The 15,277-nt window shown below is 41.1% G+C and overlaps 1 protein-coding gene across 4 annotated transcripts in view; it reads right to left on the bottom strand.

Annotated features, from left to right (window-relative positions):
* pcdh9 (protocadherin 9) overlaps nucleotides 1–15,277 on the bottom strand; it is a 206,389-nt gene that overhangs the window by 116,844 nt on the left and 74,268 nt on the right. The gene's annotated exons all lie outside the window — the stretch shown is intronic.

Here is a 15,277-nt window from a genome sequence, read left to right as displayed (position 1 = left end):
GAAAAGATAAACTGGATCAAATTTTATAATACCATTGTTGCTTCTTTTCTGCATTCTGCATACATGTCTTCACCTTTCTGTACTCCTTCCTGGTTGAAGAATTGTAAAATATAATTACTTATATGGTTAATAAAATATGTATTATATTGGCAAAAGTTAATTGCTATTAGCGGACAATGGCAAGTTGTAGATTTTTTCAACTTTTTCAAACAAAAGTGCACATAAAGTTTAAAAAGTCAGTATAATTATTCTGCAGAAAAAAGTTCTTATTACTGCTGCGGATGTTTAAAGGTTAGCTCATTTAAAATACTTTATATTCTATTTAATAGCTATTTATTAGCTAATGCTAGTTGTGTAGATTAGAGAATGTGAAGATTTTACAGACATGCACATAAAATGGAAACAGCTACAGTTGTCTAGGAGTACAAAACAAGTTTTCAGTAACAATTCCAAACTGTGGCAACAAAATTGCAGTAATGTAAAAGATGGATGCAAAGAGCCGAGGAGCTTTGTAAAAGCACTTTCTAAATAAAAGAAGATAAATTAATTTTAATTTATAGATATTATACTGATGGAATTATACTGAGGTCAAAATCTTTTTATCATGTTACAGTTTTGTCTTTTTTGTTAATTTAATAGAAACAAGCTCCCAAAATAATTAGCAGTCATTCTTGAACAATCCAGCTTTTTAAATCCCTATTTTTGTGTAGCACATCTTTAGGCTAAAATTTTCAAAGATGTGCACACTACAGTCATAGTAACATGTCTGCAAACCAAATATTTGAACTTTGGCTGACTCAAATCTTATTGTAGACATTTTAGGAACAGGATTTTTGTTTCAAAGTGAATAATCCAAAATGCACAACATAATAATGACTAGGTTCATGTTGGGGATTATCTCACACATTTACTTGGCTAAAGTTTGGATCTGCCCACTGGGGAGCCTCAAGATTAACTTTTATTGAGAACAGTTTTAGCCTCATCCTACATCATCCCTTTCTAAAGTGGTTATATTAGCCTAACCATAGCGCTATAGCTAGCCACCAGCTAGTATATAATTATATGTCAGCTGGTCCAGCTTAACTGATGTTTAGTTTTCTGTCTTTGTTTACATCTTAAGTACCAGAGATGTAGATTGTAGTTTTTCAGAAATACTTACTGTGAAAATATGGACTTCTGTCTTTGTTAGATAAAAAGCAGTTAGCTAACTTACTGCTAACTTCCAACTTCTAAACCTTGTAAATAGTGTTCTTCATGGATGCCTTAAGGTTGAACTTCATTGCAAAATTGTTGCGATGAGCCAAAGTGATCAGTAAAGATGAATGATTATGGACTGTTTTTAACTCTCAGTCTCTCACTTTTTATTTGATTTTGGAAACCCAAGGCCAGTTGGATCTGAATGCCCTAATGATGCCAGAACTAACAAGCAGATAATATATAGAATTTTCTTTGAGCTAACCAATGCCTCCTTTTCCTTGGAATTCTCCTTTTATACTATATACAGTGTTGGGAAGGTTACTTTTAAAATGTATTCCATTACAGAATACAGAATACATGCCCCAAAGTGTATTCTGTAACGTATTCCGTTACGTTACTCAATGAGAGTAACGTATTCTGAATACTTTAGATTACTTAAGTAATCTAAAGTATTCAGATTTATTGCTGTGATTTATTACTGTTACTGAAGGTCCACGGCTCCGAACCGTAGTAAAGGGACCTCTGACTAATGCGGTGGGTTCTGTGTCGGCTCGTAGCCGAAAACTAGCTTTACTTTGTTGTCTGGGTCAACTTTGCTAGCGAGAGACACAGAGAGGCGTTGAAAGGCTGCTCCAACGGAACTTATTGTTTTTGGAGAAAAACACGAACACAGCGTACAGTCGAGTCTTAATAGCTTACTTGCAACTGGGCTCATCAGGCACTCTTCTTGGCTGCAGTGGTTATTATTATATTTACATGCTTCCAGCTCCCGTTTTTGCTCGATGACAGCTCGTACGTTTCCTTTTTCTCCCTCCCTTGCTCACAGACACATAACGGGTATGGCAGTCCATTCTCCCTGCAGCACGGACTACACTGCCTATGATGCTACATTCTTTAGAGCTATACCTGTAGCATTCTGCCTATTAGCTTAGCACAACAACAAAAAGGCCTCTCTCACCCAGGAAACACGCAGAGAGAGAGCGTCACCCTGTAACCATGGCAACCGTAACCGTGCCACCTGGAACAACAGAACGTAGCTGTCAAACAAAACCCAAACAGCCCTGACCCGCCACAATATAAAACAGGGAAGTACCGCCGTGTAATCCATTTATTTCAACAAAGTAACTGTATTCTAAATACTACCTTTCTAAACGGTAACTGTAACGGAATACAGTTACTCATATTTTGTATTTTAAATACGTAACGGCGGTACATGTATTCCGTTACTCCCCAACACTGACTATATATGCATATCATCATTCTACTGCAAAAGAGAAACTTTGAAACTCTTATAGTTTCCCCACTTCCTAATGCAATGCAAGGTCAAGTCTAAGTGACTTGTATCCGTTGTCCTCCCCTGTGAGGTTGTTGGGAAATACAAAATACTTTATTGCATTTGATCCTCCATTTATCTCTCATGTGGTAGGCCTAACCAGCTTTCAGAAGTAGATATGAGTCAGGAACAAAAGATAAAACTGTGACCATTCTTCAATACTTATTAGAGTTGCAGCCATCAATGTCAATGAGTTAAGCAGACAGCAAAAAGGAGAGAGAATAGGGAAAAGAACAAAGACTGAAGATGGAAGGAAATTGAGGTTGGGAATAGATAGGAACATAAGAGGGAGGACAACAAAAAACAGATTATAAGAAAAGAAGCCAGCCCATGAATTGGATATTGAAAGAAAAACGAGATGAGATGTTTTAAGACATAGTTGGTGCAAGAGTTTGGATTGTGATGTTCAGATGAGACTACCAAAATGAATTAAACATGCAAATCATAGATTATTAAAACCGTCTGGATACATAAAAAGAATCTGAAACATTTGTGATTAAAAATTACTTGAAAGAATTAAAAAATATAAATGTAAACAATGTGATCGTTACCGAAGTGTATACAAATAAAATATATATGTATATGCATTGTAAAGGTACACTGTTTATTACTTGCTTGGGAGTAAAGGGAAACCCTTTTCCCCTTGCTTTTCTGCTACTGCTGCAACAGAGTCAACTCAGGAGTGATGTCACTTCCTTTAAACTAGATGTAAAAGAAAAGCAGTAACAGATTTTTTTTTTTATGGCAAATTGTCAGTAAGTGTACACACAAACCTGGAAGCAGTTATCTCCTACAGGTAGAGATATAATTAGTTAGTTGACATGGTAGATAGAATGGATACCACCTTGGGAAACACAGCCATCCCAAATAAAAGAGCTAGTTAATTAGAAGAAGTACAGTGAGCCAAGAGAGCGTGACTGAAGATGGGACAAAGGAAGACCTTGAACAAACCGTTACATTAAGAATTTCTAGATTTAGGTTGTTTTAAAACAGACATCCAGAAGGTCTTATTTGTGCTACAGTCTTTTTGTAATGCTGTATCAGTAAGTAACCTTTTTGCCTGTTATCTAACTTAATATTTTTGTAAAAATTTACTCTACTGCTGAAAAACCTAATTGGAGTTTAAAGGGGTATTCTTGGGACTAATTAGCGATATTAGCTTTAGCTATGCTGCTAACCATTAGAGGTTACTAGGTTAGTAGTTAAAAATACAGCTGTGATCTATTAATAAGCAGGAAACAATCACAAACAATGGCCTGGGAACTCTGTTTCTGAAAAAAGAATGCTAAAGAATTTGCCAGTGATAGCACGTTGGCAGCCTGTTGGTTCACAGGAAGCTGCCTGTCTACCTGCAGAGAGCATCTGTTGTCAGATGGGGGCAGTGTTATAAATAAATATGGGGCACAACCAGGGTACTCCTGTACCTTTGTTGGCCAGCTGCGGAGAAGAGTGAAGAGTGCAGCAAGGACCTGGAGGACTGTGCAAGAGCATGTTTGAAGTATTGAACATGTCACCAATTTTTCAAAGTAAATTTATTTCTAAAAGTGCTACTGAAATGAAATTCGCAGATGTCGGCATCAACCCATCCAATCCTCAAATGCTGTTACGTTCCCCTAAAAGATTGGACAACTCTTCTAAAATGAAATGCTGTCCAAGAGCCAAGGACCACTTGTGGAGTTCTACAGAAAGACCTGGAATCATGAGTACAACTGTTACAAACAAAACAATAAGAAATGCACTCAACCGTCCTGAGCTGTATGCACGCTCCCCATGCCAAAATCCATTGCTGAAGAAAAAGCAGCTTGAGGTGTGTTTAAAGTTTGCTTAACAACATTGGCCAAGCCTGTAAAATATTGTGAAATAACTGCAGCAAGGATAAATACAAAAATTAACCAATACATTCTTCATAAAAATCGGTAGTTATCTACCACATGTTGATGAAGATGAATGAGGGTGAACATTTCAGCGAGACAATGATCCCAAACAGAAAGTCAAGGAAAGAAAATAAAAATGCTAAAATGACCCAGCTGATTACGTGAGCTGAATCCAACTGAAAAACTATGGAAAGAACTAAACATCAGAGTTCACAGAAGGTACCCACAGAACCATCAGGATTTGAAGACCAGTGGTTTGATTGCTTTGCATGCATGGATTGGATGGTTTGTTATCTGCTGTACGTGCAAACTGACACAACTGTGGCACTATAAAGGATTAGGCATGTTCCCTAATGTGACCACGTGACAACAAGCTTCGCATGTAGAACAAGTTCGGTTAATTGAGCGACTGCTAGGGACTGCATAGGGAGAGAGGCAGGATACACCCGAGACAGGTTGCCAATCTGTCTGAAGGCCAATGCAGAGAGACAGACAACCATCCGCACTCACATTCATACCTATGGGCAATTTAAGGTCACCAATAAACAACCAGGTACCTGGAGAGAACCCATACAGACACAGAGACTATGCAAACGCTACACAGAAAGGCTTCGGCCAGATAGTGTAATCAAGTCCAGGACCTTCATATTAATAGTTTTACTCACCTTGTACAACCCTGAATACTCTGTCTCCTCTGAAAAAAGGGGCCTCAGATCAGAAGTGCTTGACTGCCTGGCATAACTCACAAGTTCAGATGAAACTGTTAACCTGGAGAAATGGCATCTCACTAATTTAGAAAATCTTCATTTAGTTTGGAAAAAGAGTTTGATATTCTATTAAAAAGCCCTCTATAAAATAAGAACATCGTACTATCCATTACTAATTGAAAAAAATAAGAACAACTTCATCCTTTTTTTAAGAACTACAGCCAGGCTGACAAAGAATCAAACATCTCTTGGGCCAACCATTATTTTAAACTTAACTAGTAATAACTTCACAAATAAATGTTGAACCACTAGAGAAGAAATATATAACCATGCCACAGATGTATCATTGTGTGCAGCAATTTTCAATATGACTGGTATTTATTTAGACTCTGAGTTAACTTCAATAATTATTTCCTCTGAACCATCAACATCTCTATTAGACACCATTCCCACAGCTTCTCAAAGAAGTCCTACCATTCATTAATGCTTCTATCTTAAATATGATCAGTCTATCTCTATTACAGTCATCTTGTGGTGTGAGTAATTAAAATAATACTTAAAAAGCTATCACGTCTTTTAGTTAAAAGTTTTTCTGAAAGTATAGTTGTGAAATAGATAACTTATCAAATTATTTATTTGATGTGTTTCAGTCAGGATTCAGAATTTACATCACAGAAATCTTCTTATAGCCTCTGACAGTAGATAGACTCTTTTGTAAGATTCTTCTGGCAAAAAATATGAAGTGATATGAATGTGTGACATAATGAAAAACACAATATAGACTTACACTGAAAACCTGATAAATATTTATCATAGATTAGAAATACAAACATCAGCTACGCTATGGCCAAATGCTGAGGTTCGATTTCAGAAACAAGGGATAATAATATTTTCGTAAAAATTTAACAATTAAACCCAAAGCAAACAATATATTTAAATGCTAAGAGAGTCAGAATCCCCATGTGTTTGCTACTGTTTATAAGCTTGTGGTGAGGTATGTAATATCTGCTTCAAATAACAACTTATTTAATCACTGGTTGATATGTTGGAATATTTAAATATGTCATATTCACAAGCTGTCGCAGTTGAAAAATGGGATTTACCAAGCTAAATAGCAAACTTGCAGTAGGGAAAAAAGAAAGAAAGAGATAAGAAAGAGTATTATTATTATTATTATTATTGGAAAAAAGAATTATCAGGAAGGTCCACTATTCGGCCTTTCTATGTGGAGTTTGCAGATTCTAACTGTGTCTGTGCAGGTTCTCTCCAGGAACTCCCACAGTCCAAAGACATGCAGTCAATGGGGATACTTTATTGGTGAATCTAAATTGCCCATAGCTGTGAATGTGAGTGCGAATGGTTGTCCGTCTCTCTGTGTTAGCTAGCTGCCCCCAAACTCCTCTGTTACCCTTACACGGATAACCGGAAGCGAATCGATAGATGGATGGATGGAGAAAGTAGGTAACGTATAGAGTTTCTGCAGTTGCTGGGTAGCTGTAGCTCAGGTGGCAGAGCAGGTCTGCCACTAATCAGATGGTCGGTGGTTCGATCCCAGGCTGCCTCCTAGCTGCATGCCAAATATCCTCGGGCAAGATACTAACCCCATGTTTGCCTACTGGTGGTGGTTAGTGGGCCCGGTGGCACCAGTGTCCGGCATCCTCGCCTCTGTCAGTGCGTCCCAGGGCAGCTGTGGCTACAGTGTAACTTGCCATCACCAGTGTGTGAATGTGTGAATGACTGCCTGTAGTGTAAAGCGCTTTGGGGTCCTTAGGGACTAAGTAAAGTGCTATACAAATGCAGGCCATCTCAGGTACAGTACACATGTGGCTGATTAAAGTAGCTATGCTATAGGCCATCTCTCTTCAATTTTGTTAGTCTTTACCACCAACATTTTAGCTGCACAAGCTACAGACCGAGTCTGCTGGTAGCAACACTCCCACCGCAAGTTCTCCCGACGTGGTATAGTCTAGTTTTCAGTACTTTTTAAATATAGACCCAGACGATAATTCCCATGTCCTCTTTGATATGTAGTTAAAGTATTTCTAGCATAGCTAGAGAGTTAAAACAATGGATGCTAGAAACTAGACAATTACATTTAAGGAACTTCTTTATAAGGAACTTATAAGGAACTTGTAAGGAACTTCTTTATAAACATTAAAAGTTCAAACATATATTTATTCGTTAATGACTTAATACTAGTAATAGCATATTGATTTAGTGTCCATATGAATCATAGAGTAATTTAGATAATTTTAATTCACATATTTACATTTGAGTGGCCCCCAAAATGGTTTAGATTCACAAATTGATTTCTCACCCCCTGGGTGGTACGTAATGAAAGTTACAAAGCATGAAATGCAATCTTTCAGCTCTCAAAAGCCTAAGTTATGAACTCTAATGTGTTTTTATCTTTTAGTTTCTTCTCCAATACCTGAATCTACTTTCCTCAAGGTTCAAAAATGAATGAGTCAATATGAGCTGGGATGGTTTCGATTTCTGGGTAACACTGAAATAAAGGCCCAACTGACAGAAAACTTCATTTTTAAAGAAGGTATTCTTAAGATATTTAAGTACTTCTGTAAGTATTAGTACCTTTTTTCAAAGCAGTAATATTCAGTATAGCCATAATATGCCAAAAACTAGACTGACAGCTGAGTATTAGGGTGGATAAAGTAAGTTTTCCAGGAAAGTGACTGAAATGGATATTACTATTAAAAGAAATAAACCGCTGTTTAAACAGTGCACATGCAGTAATGAAGATACACATATTAACTGCTTTAAATCTTGATTTTTTGTTTTTTCACTGACCTTGAGAGGATCTTAATTTTTCATCTTGCTTCATTGATAGAAAACCATGCACACAGCCAAATTTCAACTGTTTAGTGAGACAGAAATGAACAAATGGCAAAGACGCACTACTATTGCCCTGAAATATGTGGTTGGTGTTTTTTAGTAATACAACAGTTAAATGGTTTAACAGAATATTTCTTGTAACTCTGTTTCAGGTGGTTCTCTTTTACCACTTATAATAGATTAATTAAGTGGTTAAAAAATCCAAATTAGTCACCAGAATGGTAGTTTTGCCAGATGAATATTCTGATTCCAACTCTATACAAGATTATGTATTATTGTTCCCAAAGACAGGAGAAGTAGTAGCCCCGAGGCTTCATTACCTTAAGGTCTTCAACCCTATCTTTGGAGTAGCAAGAACCCTGCCTGAGGGTCCAATGCCATACACTGGGTAACTTGGGGGTGAAAAAGTTAAGTAAATTCTTGTTGCTTGAGGCCATATCCAGGTATGTTTCAGATCAGGTGATCAAGAAAATCATTTATAAAACAATCAGGTGTCCACAGTAGAGATTATGTGATTTTCTTTTTTCTTTTCCTTTTTTTATGTGCATAAACTGAAGTATATCGACAGTTGAGTGATCTATTATATTTATTAAGGTAAAGTTATAGCTAGAACATTGTCATATTTGACTAAAATGTGCATGATTGCATGATTTGCATAAATTGATCAAATAAGTATTTGATCCCAACAACCCAGCCCTCAATTCTGATTCCAATCAATCAATCAGTTAAAGATCCTCCTGATCTCATTAAAAGTAAACTACAATAAAAATTAAAGACTGTTAATTTCTTAAATGAGCAAATTTACAAATTCACCAGGAGATCTAATAATTATTTCCCCTGTTGTAACCACATTGTTTAGTTCAAATAGCCATCGAGTCTTTATAGTATGTAACCACTCGTGATACTCTAATAAAACTCTCCATCAGTTTTAATCTGTTACAATATACATACATGTCATATATTATAAGCTCTCATATAGCTGTAATTATTTTCTTGTCTCATATGCGTTCCCTCTTGTTCTCAAACTGTTAAGAGGTCTTCTGCTTACACAGGGGTGCTGGAGCCTATCCCAGCTGCCAACACAGAGTGGCAGACGACCACTCACAGTTACACCTATAGGCAATTTTGGTTCACCAGTTAATCTAACCCTTGACTGCACGTCTTTGGACTGTGGGAGGAAGCTGAGTACCCAGAGAGAACCCATGTATTGGCAGAACAAGAGCAAACTCCACAGAGGCTTCAGCCAGATAAGGGATTTGAACCCAGAGCCTTGCTAACCATCGCACCATGCTGCCCCCCATTAAGTGGTACTGAGTTAATTCAATTCAGTATTCTCTTTTAATAGGAAATGTGTTTTTTTTATCTAAGCCCATCAAAGTGAATATTCAACATCAAAACTGCTTTGTTTTGTTTACAGTTTCAACATTAATGGTGATTTTGCAACTGTATTATTTAAGAAAAGGGAAAAAAAATTCTCCTAAGCTTACTTAGACACAGCAACGTTTGCATCATCCTTTTTTTCAGAAACAAAATGTATTTATGCAGCATTTCATATTTAATTGCTCTACTACAGGTCACTAATAATCCCTTTCCACTAACATGTAAAGATCAGATTATTCATCCATTAGCTACACGTATCATGTAAGTAGGCTAAATGTTCAAGTTTATAGCTGTGAATCTGGTAAAAGATTGAATAAATGCGACCACCAGAGAGGATTCATCCCCTCCAAATTGTAAAGCTGGTCTGGTTATGGATGGGAACAACTTTAGAATATAAACCATTCCTGGAGGATGAAGGAATTCATACCATCAACTGCCCACAACAATTGCCTGACTTACGTCCAGTATAACAGCACTGGGACATTATGTTTTGGTCCATCCGAAGCCACCAGGTCCAGATCTGGGAAGAGATCCTCTTCCATCATCACATTAAAGAGTATGCAGCAATGTTGTCAGTACAATATAAGCACCCGGGGGCCATACTGAGTACTATTTTTAGTTGCTTTAATACATATATTTAATACATATTCAATCACAATTTCAGTGTGACTATACTCTTTAACTTTACATATATGCAATAAAAGAACAAGTTCCAGTTGCACAAGCTCCACACTGTCTTGGGTAATCATTTTTTGTGCCTATAAATAGCAGTATAAATTCTAACGTTATTGTCACACAGTGGAAAATTGTCTTTATATTTTGTTTAGTGTCGATTTTATTTGCATGTTTTTATTGTAATAGTGATATTGCATGTTTTTATTGATATTTCTATTGCATGATTTTATCCCCATATTTATAGTGTGTGTTTGGTGTTGTTGTGTAGTATTTTTATTCCACTGTGTATTAAGCGGACAATTGTAGGCACCTGTGAGGTGGGGGCGTTTCCCGAGGTGGCCTATCAGCCGCCAAACGGACTTAAGGGAGATGGTGAGCACAAAGACGCAGAGGAGAGACACACGAGAAGCGAGGAGCAGGAAACAAAACGTGTGCAGCCCAGCACCTGTAAAGAAAGACCGGCCTGCCTGTGGGACGTCATGAGATATCCGACGATCGGCCAACATAACCCGGCGATCCAGTCCAGACGGACAAAATAGCAACAGTGGGAGGCAACGCGTGAAATCCACAGTAGGGCAGGGGGACGCCTCTGCCTGCATTTGTGAGTATCGCTTTCCCACTGTTGGGCGCTAGGCGTAGCTTTGCCGGGGGAGGATAACAGCGGCTGCGCCGACAACGTTGCTGGCCCGTGTCTGTTGTTTCAGGGCGGGGAGGGAGGCCGTGTGCAGGTGCGGAGAGTGGCTGGACTGCGCGGCCGCGTACCGTCAGGCGGAGATAGGAGCCTCCTCCCTGGTCTGCTGCTGGCGAGTCTTACCATCCCGGAAGAGGAGTTCCTCTCCTGTCTCTTCTCCTGCTAAGGAACATTTGCCGCATGTGTGTGGCTGGACAAGAGGGAATATAGGACTCTGGGGGGGGAAGTTTTTAATCATACAAAAAAAAACCCCATTCATTTAGTTTTGGTTTTTAGTGTATAGTTATTCCTGCCGGCAGGGCTTTTAGCGGGTTGCGAACATTATTTTTATTGTGTAGCGGGGATTTTAGCTTGTATTTGGGGGTTCTGACTGTGTTTTACCCTAAAAATAAATGGTGTGTTTAAAGCTGGCTTAGCTTCTGTTCTCCGAGCGCTGACCCACTCACTCCCTTTCCGCTTGTATATATACGGACGTGGTGGTTAAGATTTAGGTCCACCAGTTTAGCGGCTACATAATTTTGGCGTTGTCGACAGGATACAAGTTTGGGGAGCAGTGTTCAGCGCCTGGAGTGCAGATATAGAGATGATGATGCCAGTGTATCCGGGTGCCCCTTGGGTACCAAAATACAAGGGTCCTGAAGCAGATCTTTCATATGGAGACTGGAAAGAACAAATACAAGGTTTACGAGGCCCGGAAAGTAGAAATTTTAATTGGGGCTTTAAGCGGTGAGGCAAAGCGTCAAGTAAGCGTGTTAGAAGGAAAAGATAGAGACCAGATTAGGAAAATATTCGCATATCTAGATTCTCTATATGGTGACAATACCTCCCTAGCGGTTCTGAGGTCGCAGTTTTTTAGCTGTATACAAAAACCAAATGAGTCGGTAAAGTCTTTTACCTTAAGGTTGAGGGAGTTGCACTGCAGGCTACAACAGCGCAATCCAAATCAAGCACCTACTGAAAAGTGTTTACAGGAACAGATGCTGTTGGGCCTGCGGGAGGGCCCGTTGTCACAAACCCTGCGAGCCTATGTGCGTCACCATCCAGAAGAGGATTTCGCGACAGTCCATCGGGAGGCGTTGCTCCTAGAGGAGGAACAGTTGGGACACCAGGGATTGCAAACTACGTGCTTGGCAGTGGGTGAGTCCAGATGTGTTAAGCCACCTTATGAACCAGACTGGAAAGAGACATTTAAAAAAGAAATTATGGAGGATGTCAAGGGTCAAATGCGAGATCTTGTCAAAGAGGTTGTTAATGAAATTAAACCGCTCTTGCCACAGCAAAGCCCAGCTGGCTCAGCTTTTAATAAATCAAGGTTTAAGCCAAAGCGTTCTGGGTATGCTAATAACTGGACCCGAGAGGGAGAACCCATTTGCCATCGTTGTAAACAACCTGGGCATATTGCTAGATTCTGTCCGAGCACACTAGACCAGCAACCACCTTTAAACTAATAAACCCCACTGCTGAGGCCCAGGCAGTGGGGACAAGGGACATTTCAAACAATCAGGGGGCCAGTACAGCTTTTGTGGGAGAATGTCCACTTATTGAGGTGTGTATGGGAGGAGTTAAAATGACGGCATTATTAGACACAGGCTCTCAGGTTACACTGGTGCAGCAGCAGGTAATGGATCTCCATTTCCCTGAAGTGAATAAAACTGACACACCTTTGTTGTTCGCCTTAAAGGCAGCCAATAGACTTGAGATACCATACTCAGGCTATGCAGTTATGGATTTTGAGGTGGAAGGGGTGGAGATACCAGGAAAAGGGGTTGTGGTTGTGAGAGATGACTGTTCCACGCACCCTTTAATTATTGGTATGAATGTTATTAGTGCATGCTGGAATGATGTTTTTGCCAAAGGCAAGTCTGCTTTTCACCCTCAAAAGCTGAAGCCCCGCAGAGCATGGAAAGAGGCATTTGCCGTCTGCCAACAGACTGTCACCACCAAGACTGATGGCTTCCTAGGCTATGTTCGACCTGCTAGCTGCAGGGGAATCAAGGTGCCCCCAAACTGTGAAGTGATGGTCTGGGGCCGGACGTGTAAAGGCAAGGGTGGGACAGAACGCTTGGCACTAGTGGAGGCATTACCTGATGCTGGACCCTGGGGGGTGGCCCGAACCCTGTCAGTAGTCAAAGGAGGGAGGCTCCCTATCCGGGTCTGTAACCCTAATCCATACGAAGTGACTATAGGACGCTACCAGAAAATGGGCCAGTTGTATCAGGTGGAGGAGTCGGATGTGGAGTCGGACAGTGACCTTAGCCTGACAATGGGATCCGATGGTGTGATCGAGGTGGGCGTAGTTGAAGCAGCTGGGCCCGAAGAGCCTGCGATCCCTGCAGAGGTGGCGAAAGGTGTTTGCTGTGAATGAGGAGGATTACGGAAGAACTGATTTGGTCCAACACCAGATCCACACAGGTGATGCACCACCCATTAAACAAAAATATCGCCCTTTACCACCACTGATGTACAAAGAGATTAAGATACTTCTAGCAGATATGCTGAAAAAAGGTGTCATTCGGGAGAGTAGCAGTCCCTGGGCAGCCCCCATTGTGTTGGTGAGGAAAAAGGATGGCAGTTGGCGATTTTGTGTAGATTATAGGAAATTAAACACAGTGACTCATAAAGATGCGTTCCCACTCCCCCGAATTGAAGAGACTTTAACATGTCTGACCAGAGCTGAGTGGTTTTCCACACTAGATTTTGCCAGTGGATACTGGCAAGTGGAAATGGATCCTAAGGATCGGGAGAAAACTGCATTTACCACTCCTCTGGGTTTGTTTGAGTTTGATCGCATGCCTTTTGGACTCTGTAATGCCCCTGCCACCTTCCAGCGCCTGATGCAGCGGTGTCTAAGTAGTCACCTTTCTGAATCTGTTTTGGTATATCTGGATGATATAATAATCTACTCACCTGACTTCTCTACTCATCTACAGCAGTTGGAGAATGTCCTGCAGAAGCTGTGGCAACATGGGCTGAAGCTGAGGCTGGACAAATGTAAGCTGTTTCACCGTCAGGTGAAGTTCCTGGGGCATCTTGTCGACCAACAAGGGGTAAGACCAGACCCTGAGAAAATCCAAGCTGTCCAGAACTGGCCTGTTCCCTCTACCACCCGTCAGGTCAGAGCCTTCCTTGACCTGGCAGGTTATTACAGGCGATTCGTCCCAGGGTTTGCGAGGTTGGCTCGACCTTTAAATGCTCTGCTTGTGGGAATTTCTAGCAGGTCAAGCATGCAGGTCCAGTGGTCTGCTGAATGTCAGGAAGCCTTCAACAGTTTGAAACGTGCTCTTACCGAGCCCCCTATTCTGGCTTATGCAGATTTCCTGGAGCCCTTTGCACTTTATACTGATGCCAGTAATCAAGGCTTAGGTGCTGTGTTAGCTCAGGTGCAAGATGGCAAGGAACGGGTGATTGCATATGCCAGCAGGAGCCTACACCCCACCGAGCGAAATGACAAAAACTATAGTTCCTTCAAACTGGAACTTTTAGCTCTAAAATGGGCCATCACTGAGAAGTTCAAGGATTACTTGACAGGTGCCAAGTTTGTCGTGTATACCGACAACAATCCCGTGGCCCACTTACAGAATGCTAGACTTGGGGCAACAGAGCAACGCTGGGTGGCACAGCTGGCATCCTTCGACTTCGAGGTTAAGTACAGGGCTGGAAAAGAGAATGCTAATGCTGATGCTCTCTCTAGGTTTCCCACAGACTGTCAAACAGCCTACATAAACACCACGAGTGCTCCACGTCTGGATTCACAGGGGCTGGCGCCGCAGATGAATGACTGGAAGGAGGCGCAGGAGAAGGACATGGATCTGCGCATCCTGAGGGAGTATGTGGAAGAGGGAATTCCCCCTGATGCACCAACGAGGAGAGCCCTGCCTAGCCCTGTACAGAAGTTATTACAGCAATGGAGAAGGCTGCAGGTTTGTGAGGGTACGCTGTGCAGAGAGGTAAGGGACCCTAACACTAACGATATGTACCTTCAGATCCTATGTCCTGCAGAGAGACACAAGGAGGTGTGGGAGAAGTATCATGAGGCAGCGGCGCATGCGGGAGTGGAAAAGACACTGTCCAGGATACGTCGCTTCTTTTATTGGCCCAGCATGGAAGAGGAGGTGCGTGAATTCCAGCTAGGGTGCGCTGCATGTAGCCTGCGAGATAGAAATAGGCCTAGAGCCCCTTTGCATCCCATTACTGTGTCGTATCCCCTTGAGGTTGTGGCCCTGGACTTTCTTACATTGGGGAGGCCCACAGACAGGTACCAGAATATTCTGGTGATGACTGATCTTTTCACACGGTACGCCTGGGCAGTTCCTACCAAAGACCAGACTGCTCAGACTGCGGTGCATGCTCTTTGGGCTCACGTGATTCAGACCTTCGGTTGCCCGACCAGGCTACACTCAGATAGAGGTGGAAGTTTTGAGTCTGCCCTGATGTACCAGCTGTGTAAGTGCTATGGCATTACGAAAAGCAAGACCACCCCATACCATCCGGCTGGAAATGGTGGGGTTGAGAGGATGAACCAGACATTGCTGCACATGCTTCGGTCCCTAGAGTCAGAGAGACAACA

Source organism: Neolamprologus multifasciatus, chromosome 1 (genome assembly GCF_963576455.1).
Source record: "Neolamprologus multifasciatus chromosome 1, fNeoMul1.2, whole genome shotgun sequence".
Classification (NCBI taxonomy): domain Eukaryota; kingdom Metazoa; phylum Chordata; class Actinopteri; order Cichliformes; family Cichlidae; genus Neolamprologus; species Neolamprologus multifasciatus.
Note: the sequence above shows the minus strand (reverse complement) of the source record. Positions and strands in the feature narration are given on the sequence as shown.